Here is a 12,198-nt window from a genome sequence, read left to right on the forward strand (position 1 = left end):
TGTATATTTTAGATACCATCCCTTTATCAGATACGTGTTTTGCAAATATATTCTCCCAGCCCATGGCTGAAGAGTGTCTTTCGCAGAGCAGCAGTAATTTTTAATTTTAATGAAGTCCGATTTATCATCATGAATCGTGCCTTGGTGTTGCCATTTTCACTTTTGAAGAGTTTCTGTTCTCTGCTTTATGACTTCTGAAGTAAGAGACAAAAATCACTGCAGCTGGGTCTGGGGTCAGAAAAGCCCTTTCAGTAGATTGTAGTAGTGCAGCGGGGCTGCGGATGCGGAAGCGCTCCGGACCCGGATGCTGGTTTAGGAGGTCTTGTCCAGGTTCATTCTTCCAAGGGGTAAAGTAGCCTGCGGAACGAGAAGCTGGCCACTGGATAAAGGAAAGGGGGAAACAAAGGAATGCGGGCTTCTTTAAATCTAAGATTCTTCATGAGGCCAAAGTTTACAGATAACCACTCCGGTTATCTGTGGTCAGGTGGGCTAGAAGGTCTCTGAGGGACAAGCCGTTGCCTCTGGGGACAAATATTAGGGCAGGATTTTCACAATTTCATCTATCTGGACAATTTTCTTTTTTTTTCTCCTCCAAGCGGGATCAAGTTGGAAGACGCAGCTCCAAAGATTCATTTGACCATTCAATTTACTCTGCTGCAAAAAAATTGGGTCGCATTTTCCATGAGCCTTTGTTTTGGCTCGTAGACCATTTTTCAAAGGGTCCTGAAAAATCCCCCAGTTCTTTCCACCGGGGGTTCGATTTGACGGACGGGAGAGAAAACAATTGTGCTGAAACTCCTAAAATAAGAATGACTGTGCTGAAGTTACTAAAATTGGGCTCTGTTCTCAGTAACAATACGAGTTGAATGTTGTCGGCGGGTCTCGGAAGGGGGCTACTTGGATATAATCCGAAAGAGGCTCTACGTGTAATTCGTCTTCAATGATGGCTACTCTCTAGCTGGAAACATAAAAAACCCAAAATTGTGCACAACGCGTCGAGATTTTAAAGGGACAGGAATGCTGCCCGGGGACTGACCTGCAGCAGGGGATGTAGCTCAGTGGTAGAGCGCATGCTTCGCATGTATGAGGCCCCGGGTTCGATCCCCGGCATCTCCAGTAGGTGTTCTCGTTTTCGTTGTTGTCTAATTCAGCCTTTAGCCTTACATTATTAAATAAAATATTTTAGCTCTTTCTCATTTTTCCCCCATTATCATTCCCTTTAAATCGAGCTATTTTCCATCTATGTGCTTATGTCTCTTCCGTTTTGTTAAATAACCACCGCCATTTCCCCTGCTCCCTGGAAAATTCCTTGGGGTGTCTTATTATGCAGTGAGTAGTACAAAGCCAGAGGGACAATTCACAAGTAAATTCATCCTATGAATGCACCCAGGAAGAGGGAATACAGCTGCATATCAAAGAATTATTTAGCTCAATTAAAGGAGGTCCTATCCATTCCCACTATCCACTGGAAAATAATCAGTAAAAATAAAATATCTCAGTAATTTTTTTTAAGGGGAGGAGAAGGTAGCATGTTTTTTAGTATTGATGTGGTAGTTGCACATCAGTATTCAAGGGTACACCCTATGACCATAGGGGAATTTCTTTATGCATAGTTACTAACCTAGTTACCATTTTATTTCTCACTGCATCTTTGGCATTACTCAACGTTTCTGTGCAGAAAAACTGGTCACAGTCCAGTACAGGAGGTCTGGAAATGTAGTAAAGGTTAGGAATAGCCTGTGGAAATGGAAATCACCCTTAATAGCATGACTGTTCTCCTAGCAACCAGCCCCTAACTCTAGAAGCTGGCCAAAGCTCACCTCATTAACATAACAAAAACACCTTTGTCTCTCTCTTCACTTAGGAAATTCTAAGGATTTTAGGAGCTCTGTGCCAGCAGTAGGGCTGAAGGCCAAATATACATTTCTTATTATAAATCACAATATTAGTAATGTATACCCAGATGTGAAATTGCTGCATCATATGGTAGTTCTATTTTTAATTTTTTGAGGAACCACAAAAACCTTTTTTTCTCCTTTCTTAGCTTATCAGTTATAACTCTTTAACTTTTTTTAGTGGTCCCTCTAGAGTTTGTGGTATACATTTACAATTAATCCAAGTTCACCTTCCAATAACCCTATTCTTCTTCACAGGTAGTGTAAATACCCTTGTAATTTAAAAAATCCTACTTTTCCTCCCTCCTAGCTATTGTATCATTGCTATCATTTATTTCAGTTATATATAAGCATACACAAATATATATACAATATTTACATAACCATATAATCAAATACATTGTTGCTATTTTAATTTTGAACAAACTGTTATCTGTGAGATCAACTAAGAAAAATAAAAGTTTTTATTTACCTTCCCATATCCTTCTTTGATATTCTTTCTTTCCTTATGAAGATTTGAATTTCTGACCTATATTATTTTCCTTGTCTCTAAAAAACTTCCTTTAACACGTCTTGCAAGACTGGTCTACAGGGAACACATTCCCTCCATTTTTTTTATTTTTATTTTTTTGTGGTATGCGGGCCTCCCTCTGCTGTGGCCTCTCCCGTTGCGGAGCACAGGCTCTGGACGCGCAGGCCCAGCGGCCATGGCTCGCGGGCCCAGCCGCTCCGCGGCATGTGGGATCTTCCCAGACCGGGGCGCGAACCCGGTTCCCCTGCATCGGCAGGCGGACGCGCAACCACTGAGCCACCAGGGAAGCCCCATTCCCTCCATTTTTGTTTGAGGAAGTTTTTATTTCTCCCTCACTTTTGAAATTTTGCAGGGTACAGAATTCTAGGCTGTGTTTTTTTCTCTCAACACTTTAAATATTTCACTCTAATCTATTCTTGTTTTCATGGTTTCTTAATAGAAGTCAAATGTAATTCTTACCTTGGTTCCTCTATAGGCTAGATGTTTTATTTTGTTTTGTTTTTCCTCTGACTTCTTTCAGGAATAATTTCTTTACATTTGATCTTCTGTAGTTTGAAAATGATATGCTTATTATAGTTTTCTGTTTGTTTCGTTTTTCATTTATCCTTCTTGGCGCTCTCTGAACTTCCTAGATCTGTGGTTTGCTCTCTGACATTAATTTGGGGAAATTCTCAGTCATTATTGTTTCAAATATTCTGCTCCTTTCCCTCTTTCTTTTCCTTCTGGTATTCCCATTACGCATGCGTTATATTTTTTGTGCTTGTCCTAGAGTCCTTGGATATTCTGTTCTATTTTTTTCCCCCAGCCTTTGTTTTCTTTGTTTTTCAGTTTTGGAGGTTTCTATTGATATAGCCTCAAGTTCAGAGTCTTTCCTTAGTTATGTCCACTCTACTAATAAACCTAACAAAGGCATTCTTCCTTCTGTTACTGTGTTTTTAATCTTTCACATTTCTTTTTTCATTGTTTGTTTTAGGATTTTCATCTTTCTCCTTACATTGCCTATCTGTTCTTGCATACTATCTACTTTATTCATTAGATTCTTTAGCATATTAATCATAGTTGTTTTAAATTTCTGGTCTAATAATTCCAACATCCCTGCAATGTCTGGTTCTGTCTTGCTCTGTCTCTTCAAATTGTTTTTTGCCTTTTGATATGTTTTGTTATTTTTTCTGTATAGCCTGACATGGTTTACTTGATAAAAGGATATATAGGACTTTAGTAATGTAGTAGTGAGATGTTGGGGGAGGAGAAGCTTTCTCTAGTCCAATGATTAGGTCTCAGTCTTTTAATGATCTTTTACCTCTGGGTCGTGAACTTCACAGCTGTTTCTCAGTTGTATCCCCACCACCACCACCACAAATGCCCCGACTTAGGTGGGACAACATAGCTAGAGTATGCTGGAGTTGGGTTTTTCCCTCTCTCATGTGAAAGTCTAGAGCCAGCTGGAACTGAGTATTTCCCTTCCTTCAGGACAATTAGGCTCTGACAAAACCCCAGCAAGTTAGGGTCTGGTTAAATAGATTCTTTAGTAGGCAGGCCTTGTTAAGAACAACAGAGTGCTCTGGCATATTTCAACATGGTTCCTCTTCTCCCCACTCTGCTGGAAGCATGAAGGAATTTCCCCCCAATATTTGCATAGTTAATGTGAGAATCTGGTCAAACTCCTAGGGATAAAACTCGCAGAAATGTGGGGATGCCACCTCCACCCTGCCCCGGCCATGACTCAGGGTCCCTGGAGTTTTTAACTATCAGACTTGCTTACATGGATCCTTAAGCAATTTATCAATTACAGTTCAGGTTTTGGTTCTTCCTGTGGTTTCCACTTGTGAGTCACTGCTCAGGTAAGTCATCACTCCCTTTATTCACCTGTCTATCTCTCCAATCTTGGGGGCAGCCATTTGCCCTGTGTCCACATCTCTCTTAAAGATTCAAGAAGAGGTGTTGATTTTTCAGTCTGCTCAGCTTTTTCCTTCTTGATAGAATGGAGTGGTGACTTCCCAGACTCTTATATATGGAACCAGAAACTGGAAGTCCGTTTGTTAGTTTTTTATACGTTTTTGTCTCTCTACTTATTAGTGAAATGGCCCTATAATTTTTCCTTCTTGTACTTTCTCCACTGGGTTTTGGTATCAATATTATACTAATCTCCTAAAATAATTTATAGTTTTTCTGTTTTTCAGAATATTTTGTACAACACAGAGGTTAATGCTTCCTTTATGATTTCATAGAACATGCCAGTAAATTGATCTCAGACTTGAAATCAAATTTTATGGAAATTTTGCTTCAATTCCTGATTCAGTTTTTTAAATGGCAATATATTGAATCAGATTTTCTATAACTTTTTATGTTAGCTTTGATAAGTTATACATTTTTATGCATTTTCCATTTCTTTGAAAGGAAAAGGATTGAAGAGAGGATTGAAGCCAAATTTCATGATTTCTCACTTTTAAAATTTCCTAAGTAGCTACTGAAAATATTCTCCTGTTTATTCATTTATGCAAACATCTATCTCTCTATCCATCCACTCATTTACATTTTAAAAATGATTCAAATATTTACTCACACTGGGTATTGTAATAAGTACTGATATACAATTAAGGATAACACAGTGTCTTAGCTAACCTTCAAGAAGACCCCCTATGATCCTTACCTCCTGGTAATCACACCCTTGTGCAGTCTTCTCCCACTTGAGTCAGTCACCAAGACATGCGGGGGAACTGAGGCTTCCTACCCACATGTGAATGAGCCATCTTGGAAGCAGATCCTCCAGACGCAGTCCAACCTTCATAGCACTGCATGCACAGTAGACACCCTGAGTTCAACTTCAAGAGACACCTGGTGCCAGAATTACCCAGCCAAGCCACACTGGAGTCCCTGACCCACAGAATCTGAGATAATAAATATTATTTTTTTAAACCCTGTACATTTTGGAGTATTATTCAGCAATAGATAACTAATATTCACAGCAAGCCTTTTTAACAGTTCTCTTAAAGGAATAATCATTATTTACAAAAAATATACAATTTTTATCTGTTTCTCTCAAGCTTGCAGACTACTATATGAAAATCAAATAGCAATGCTAAATTAAGATGTGTGGCTCTCCTCACATGTTTCTCTTTTTATCCTGAAAAAAATCCAAAGATTTTAGGCTGATTGCCTGGTGTAACTTATCCACCAGAGGGTCATGGATCTACCATTAAAACAATCCCTGGCAAAAAGAAATGGAAAAACCATAATTATTTTAGATGACTCATGGTTTATGTAAACTGTCTGGGACCACCATCTCTACTACATGAATAAAATTTAGGTTCTCTTAGCAAGGTGAAAAGATGAGAAATGCAGGTGTCATCTTGGTCAAGCTGATTTCTCTGCCTCATCTCCACCTTGCACGTCCCAACTCAAACCGTTCTGAACTACATACAGTTCCACTCCTGTACGCATGTTGTATCCTCAGTTTTCGTTTCCTTTCTATTTGACATTCTTATTCATTCTTCCAGGTTTGCTCACAGGTTACTATATCCGAGGACTTCCCAGAACTAGGCAGGTATAAAACCTTCTTGATTTGTTGAGACACTTGTTGAGAGAGTGATCTGAATTCCAAAGGACCACTCCTTCTGCAGAAAAATAAAGCAACCCGGAAGCAGAGGTTTTGCCTCAATCTTAAAAATAACACGTTTCTTACTTCCTGGCTTTTCTTTCCAAAGAATCAGAACAAGATCCGAGGATTCGTATTCCTTGGATTTGATTTGTATTCTTTGGATAAAATGAGGATCAGAGGCCTCAGGAAGCAATCCAACATCTTTACCCTTAGCCCTCCCAGTTGCTAAGAGTGGAAGGAATTTATTTTTCTAACAGAAATACCTTCATTGGCTCCTTGTTTTCTAAGAATATTTGCATAGCGGTTTCTGGAGTCCGGGACTAGGGTGCAGAATTGGGGAGGGGAATTGGGGATAGTTTGGTAGGTTTCATAATTAAAGACAGTCATTGGCAAAGTATTTTTTATCCTTCCTGTAAGGAATTTTCCTTTGTCCCACATATCTTTTGGCAAACGAGAAAAGCACTCAGAAAAGGAGGGTCTGTGAGACTGTTTCCTACTCAGATTTCCGAGATCAGTGTATTCTCATCAGTCACTGAATGTCTGCAAGATACGGGTTAATAGGAATTCCTTGGTTACAGAGTTCTATAAAATAGAGGGTGAGAATTGTATCGTTTAGGAAAGAACGAAAGAATTTTGTTTTAAAAATGTAAATTTGTTTTATTTCATGAAGGTAGTTTAGAAAAGAGGGCTTTACCGTAATGGGGATGTAGCTCAGTGGTAGAGCGCATGCTTAGCATGCATGAGGTCCCGGGTTCGATCCCCAGCATCTCCATCGTTTTGTTTCCTAGCTCCGGAAACAATTCTCTTCTGCGTTACGGTCCCATTCCGGTAGAATCTGAAGATTAACCATCTTGCCTCCTGTGGAATCTGAAGATTAACCATCTTGCCTCCAGGTACTTAACAGTTTGCTCGGGTTATGCTAGTAATCTTTCCGTTTAAAAATTTTATTCCTTTCCATCCGCAGCAGGGATTAGAGATGGTCTTCCACAAAGTGAAATCAGGAGTGACTTTAGTCCCTTTTCCATGAAAAAACAAAATGACAGTTATTCATGTAAACTCTAAATGGAAGATTTGCGAACGGATTAGTATTTTCACTTAATTTTGCTGCCAGGGTTTCGAATGGGAGATGGGACGGTAGGCTGAGCTACTGTCTCAGGTTTCATACTCTGAGGCTCGATAAGAAAGATGGATTTCACGGGAAGCTCCCCTAGAAAGATAATACACTCTTCCCAGGCCGGAGGCTGTGAAAGTACTGGGTAAATTTCGCTTCTTAAAACGTGACAGTTCTCTCAGAAATCGAACACAAAGGAGTGAAGTAGAAACATTTTGACGCAGACATGTTTCCCCCTCAGTGCGTTTTGCCAGAGCTCGCAGCGTTCACATCGCTGTGGATTTGATTCCTTCTATACTGATCTCTTTTGTAATCTCTGAATTTGCCTCACTGATTCTAAAGTTACTGACTTTAATTATCTCCAAAAATCCACTTCTCTTTCCAAACCTAGCCCTTTTACACCATTCATGTGGGTAAGGACTTTCTTTGGCTAGCTCCTTTGTGTGTTTTGTTGAAGGGCTATTCCCCTTTGTAATGCAGCATCTCCTGTATCTTGGTGCTTTTGTCTCAACTTCCAATTTGTGACACGCTGTCACATTAGCAAGTGAATGAAATTTAGAAAACAGTTTTCTGTTGTTCCGTTTATTTCTCAGCAAGGCCTCCAGCAGCTCCAGGCGTCCCTTGCCTGGCTGTAGATAAGGGCTCCTGAACCTTAGGGGATGGAATGTACCAAATTCTTAGAGGTACAAGAGCCCAGTGTTAAAAAATAATAATGGCTGCGATCCTTTATGTTGGACTCTTTAATGATTTGGTCTGTCATTCATGGGTGGATCTAGTGCTTGTGCCTCTTGACTATTTAAGAAAAACCACAAAATTAAAGTATGGGTCTTAAAATGGGCCTTTGAAAGTGTGGTGCGCTAAGGCTTGCATTCTATTAGCTAAATCATCCTGCGCTGTCATGTATTGAACAATTGGTCTTGCCAATATTTATTACAGACCTACAATAGTTTAACTCTGGTGTAGCTCTAAAGATATTAGAACACTTTGAACAAACTTAAAATAGTAGCCATAGCATCTACCAGCTGAGCGGTTAATAAGGAAATAGTTCACAGACTTTATCCTTTCTTGTTCCTCCCATTTTCAATGTTCCGTATTACCCACAGTCAAGTCTAGCAGCGGTGAGATACCAACAGTTCTACCTAGGAACCAGTTTTGAGTTGTAATTATGACTTACCACCTGATTTTTTTGTCACTTCATGTCACCAGACTATGATCAACTTCATCAAAAATTGTTTTTACGATTTCTCTATTCCAAACCACATGAAAAGACTCACCTTAATTTAACTAATAAAAAAGTTTTAGGTGCAATCTAAGAACAGTGTCCTAACTAAATTATTTTATCTGGTAGGTAAAGTGTGTCCTGGGTGATGGCAGGGAAAGATAAAATCAATACGGTTTCCCTGAGCCCACAAATTTCTTTAAAAGTGAAGCAGTGGTTCTACAACTTGGCTGCACATTGGAGTCACCTGGAGAGCTCTAAAATTTTCTCATGCCTGGATCCCACTCTGAGAGATTCTAGTTTAATTTGTCTGGAGTGTGGAATGGACACCAGCGTTTTAAAAATCCCCCTAGGTGATTTGAATATGCAGCTAAGGTTGAGAACCACTGGCCTAGAAATTCTCTATTTAAATTATCTCCAAATATCCACAAAGGTAGGAGGAGGCATGAGAGGTATACCTGCAGGCTTACCCCTTTCTCAGTTAGTCTAAGCTTATCTAGAGACACCACTGGTGACTGAGGTAGTCACAGATATAGGAGCAGCCCCTAGACTGGCCAAGTCAAGGGCAGACAAGGGTGATCCATGGGATATAACTTAATTTCACATACCATTCTGCTAAGTAAAGAGAAGCACCTCTCTCTCTCTTTATCTTACCACAGTTGTTCAAGGACTGTGAAATGAAAACTATTATTTCCTGAGATCCCTGTGTTTGCAAAGCTGGTCACTGGGAAGAAAGTAGATCACTTAATAATTCAGTGCCTTCCAGGACAGAACAAATATACTCTAAGCTTCCCCCCACCCCAAAATTTAAATTTGGGGATATCTATCAGTGGTTTGAGATGGCTCTGACCTAGACTTGAAGCAGGAAAGACACTGCATTTTCTGAAATAAAATTTCCTCATGAAAAAGGGGAGTTGATACTGATAACTTGGGGCTAAGACTTTATAATGGAAGGCTTTTTTTTAAACATCTTTATTGGAGTATAATTGCATTACATTGTTGTGTTAGTTTCTGCTGTATAACAAAGTGAATCAGCTATACGTATACATATATCCCCATATCCCTTCCCTCTCGCATCTCCCTCCCACCATCCCTATCCCACCCCTCTAGGTGGTCACAAAGCACGAGCTGATCTCCCTGTGCTATGTGACTGCTTCCTCCTAGCCATCTATTTTACATTTGGTAGTGTATATATGTCAGTGCCACTCTCTCACTTCTTCCCAACTTACCCTTCTCCCTCCCCATGTCCTCAAGTCCATTCTCTACGTCTATGTCTTTATTCCTGTCCTGCCCCTAGGTTCTTCAGAACCATTTTTTTTTATTCCATGTATATGTGTTAGCATACAGTATTTTTTTCTCTTTCTGACTTACTTCATTCTGTATGACAGCCTCTAGGTCCATCCACCTCACTACAAATAAGTCAGTTTTGTTTCTTTTCATGGCTGAGTAATATTCCATTGTATATATGTGCCACATCTTCTTTATCCATCCATCTGTCGATGGACACTTAGGTTGCTTGCATGTCCTGCCTATTATAAATAGTGCTGCAATGAACATTGTGGTACATGACTCTTTTTGAATTATGGTTTGAAAGGCTCATTTTAATTTATCATATGACTCTGGGTCCCTAAGAGGAAAGTAATAATGTTTTTAACAATATTTCAAGAGATGACTATTTTAAATAGGTAAAACTAGATCGCATATTCTGTAGGGTTTTTTGTCCCCCAAATAATATTAAGAGGAGCAAAGATAGAAAGAAAAGGAAAATTTTCTAAGAACATAAGAGAGCAGATAGCTGGGGAAAAGTCTTCTATTTGCTGAGCTTTATACATTAACATTGAAGAAAAAGACTAAAAACACTCCTTTTATTTACCAGCAGTGGAATTCCTCTGAGCCTACCCTGAGTTGGACTCCATTTAGTAGTTTCTACAGTCTTGTGGCTAGAGAAAAGTAGATGTGAACCAAGGTCATTCAGTGAAAAATATACCTTATTTTTTTCATTTCAAGGAGAAATGAGATCCAGCAGACCTACATTGTAGCAGAGGGCAGTCCTTGCACAGTTTAATCTTACATTGTGACTAATGACCTCTCAGTAATTTGAAATAAAATTTGTCCTGTTTGTAAGTAGTAACGAAAGCTAATCTCTCTTCTTTCTTGTCTATATTGGCCCTTCAGATCCAAAGAGAGAACAAACCAGATCAGGGGAAAGAAGTCAATTAGAGCACTTCTCCTCACAGAGACATTTATAACCAGAGAGCATTCTAGACAACAGAACCTCAGGAAAATGTTGTAAATCTGGGAGATTTTAAACATTCAAGGAAGGCATCTGACGATCATTTTTTGAATTCATATAGTGTGAGGTGATCAAAGGAGAGGAAGGTTGGATAAGGGGTTGGAATAGCTATTTCACAATTGCTACCAAATGGCAACAAAAGGATTAACTTTCTAGTAATGAACAAAGTAACAAAATGTGCTAGATGCATAAAAATGCAATATTCATATCTTTTGGTACTCTAAATAAGCTATTCACCAATAAGAGTTAAAAATGAAAATAAACTGAAGAGACAGAAAAAAGTTATACAGGGGAGAGCTAATTTGCTCACATAGAACTTCCTGTGCTTAATCCTTAAAGGGTCCTACTACTTTTTTCCCCCAAAGTTTTCTTTTAGGGTAAATTCTAAGTTATTTTGAATGGTTGTTTCACAAAGTGAGGAAACTTTAGATTGCTATTCCAAGTCATTGCCTTTATTTTTTCCCCTTGTATTAGCTTTCTGGTATGTTTGAAATAAAATGTTGTAAGGCTTGCCTTTACTTATGTCACTATGCTGCAGGGAAAGCCCATTTCCACGTGGCCTAGGTAAAGCTACAGTATCATTACCCATAGATACATTTTGTTTTGTCAAACTAACATTTAAGCTACTTAATGGCAAAGACTATGTCTCTGCTCTTTGTTATTTTCTAGAAACTATAGAAATTCTGGCAATATCTGTTAAGGGAAGAGGCTCTACTACATGTAAAGCAAATATGTGAATACTTGGGGCTTTGCAAGTGCACTAATCTTTACTTTTACTTTTGTTAGTTTTCTAATATGATAATGTGAAAGTTTATGCAAATATATTTTATTTTATTGAACTTAAAATTAATTATGAAATAGTAAAGCATAAATACAGAGAATATTATAATAGATGTCATGTACCCTTTACCCAGATCTTCTTTTTTCCCTAAGGAAATAATTTAGAAGTATGGTTGAAGCATTACCCCTCACTTCCCATTCCCCTTCCTCTCTCCATAAAAGTAACCACCATCCTGAAGTCCATTAGTATCTTTCCAACCTGCATTTTAATCTTTTACTACACGTGTGTATATCTATAAAAAATTTATAGCAATTTTGTTCAGCTTTTTAGTTACTGTACATGAGCCCCTCTCACACTTACCTCCCATCACCCCTTATTCATTAGTTCTCTTTTTATTTTATTTTTTATTGAAATACAGTTGATTTACAATGTTTTGTTAATTACTGCTGTACAGCAAAGTGATTCAGATATCTATATAGAAATATATATATATTACCTAAGAATGTATATATATACATACATAAGAATGTATATATATATATTATTTTATATATATTGTTTTCCATTATGGTTTATCATAGAAAATTGAATATAGTTTTCAGCCCTTTTTATTTTTTTATTTTATTTTATTTTTTTAACATCTTTATTGGAGTATAACTGTTTTACAATAGTGTGTTAGTTTCTCCTTTACAACAAAGTGAATCAGTTATACATATACATATGTTCCCATATCCCTTCCCTCTTGCGTCTCCCTCCCTCCCACCCCCCC

At 38.4% G+C, this 12,198-nt stretch overlaps 2 non-coding genes across 2 annotated transcripts; both read left to right on the forward strand.

Annotated features, from left to right (window-relative positions):
• Positions 1-1,044: 1,044 nt before the first annotated feature.
• Positions 1,045-1,116, forward strand: TRNAA-CGC (transfer RNA alanine (anticodon CGC)). Its single transcript has one exon. It is a non-coding gene; the product is annotated as a tRNA-Ala (tRNA).
• Positions 1,117-6,725: 5,609 nt separating this feature from the next.
• Positions 6,726-6,797, forward strand: TRNAA-AGC (transfer RNA alanine (anticodon AGC)). The gene has a single exon. It is a non-coding gene; the product is annotated as a tRNA-Ala (tRNA).
• Positions 6,798-12,198: the final 5,401 nt, after the last annotated feature.

Source organism: Physeter macrocephalus, chromosome 18 (assembly GCF_002837175.3).
Source record: "Physeter macrocephalus isolate SW-GA chromosome 18, ASM283717v5, whole genome shotgun sequence".
In the NCBI taxonomy this organism is placed as follows: Eukaryota; Metazoa; Chordata; class Mammalia; order Artiodactyla; family Physeteridae; genus Physeter; species Physeter macrocephalus.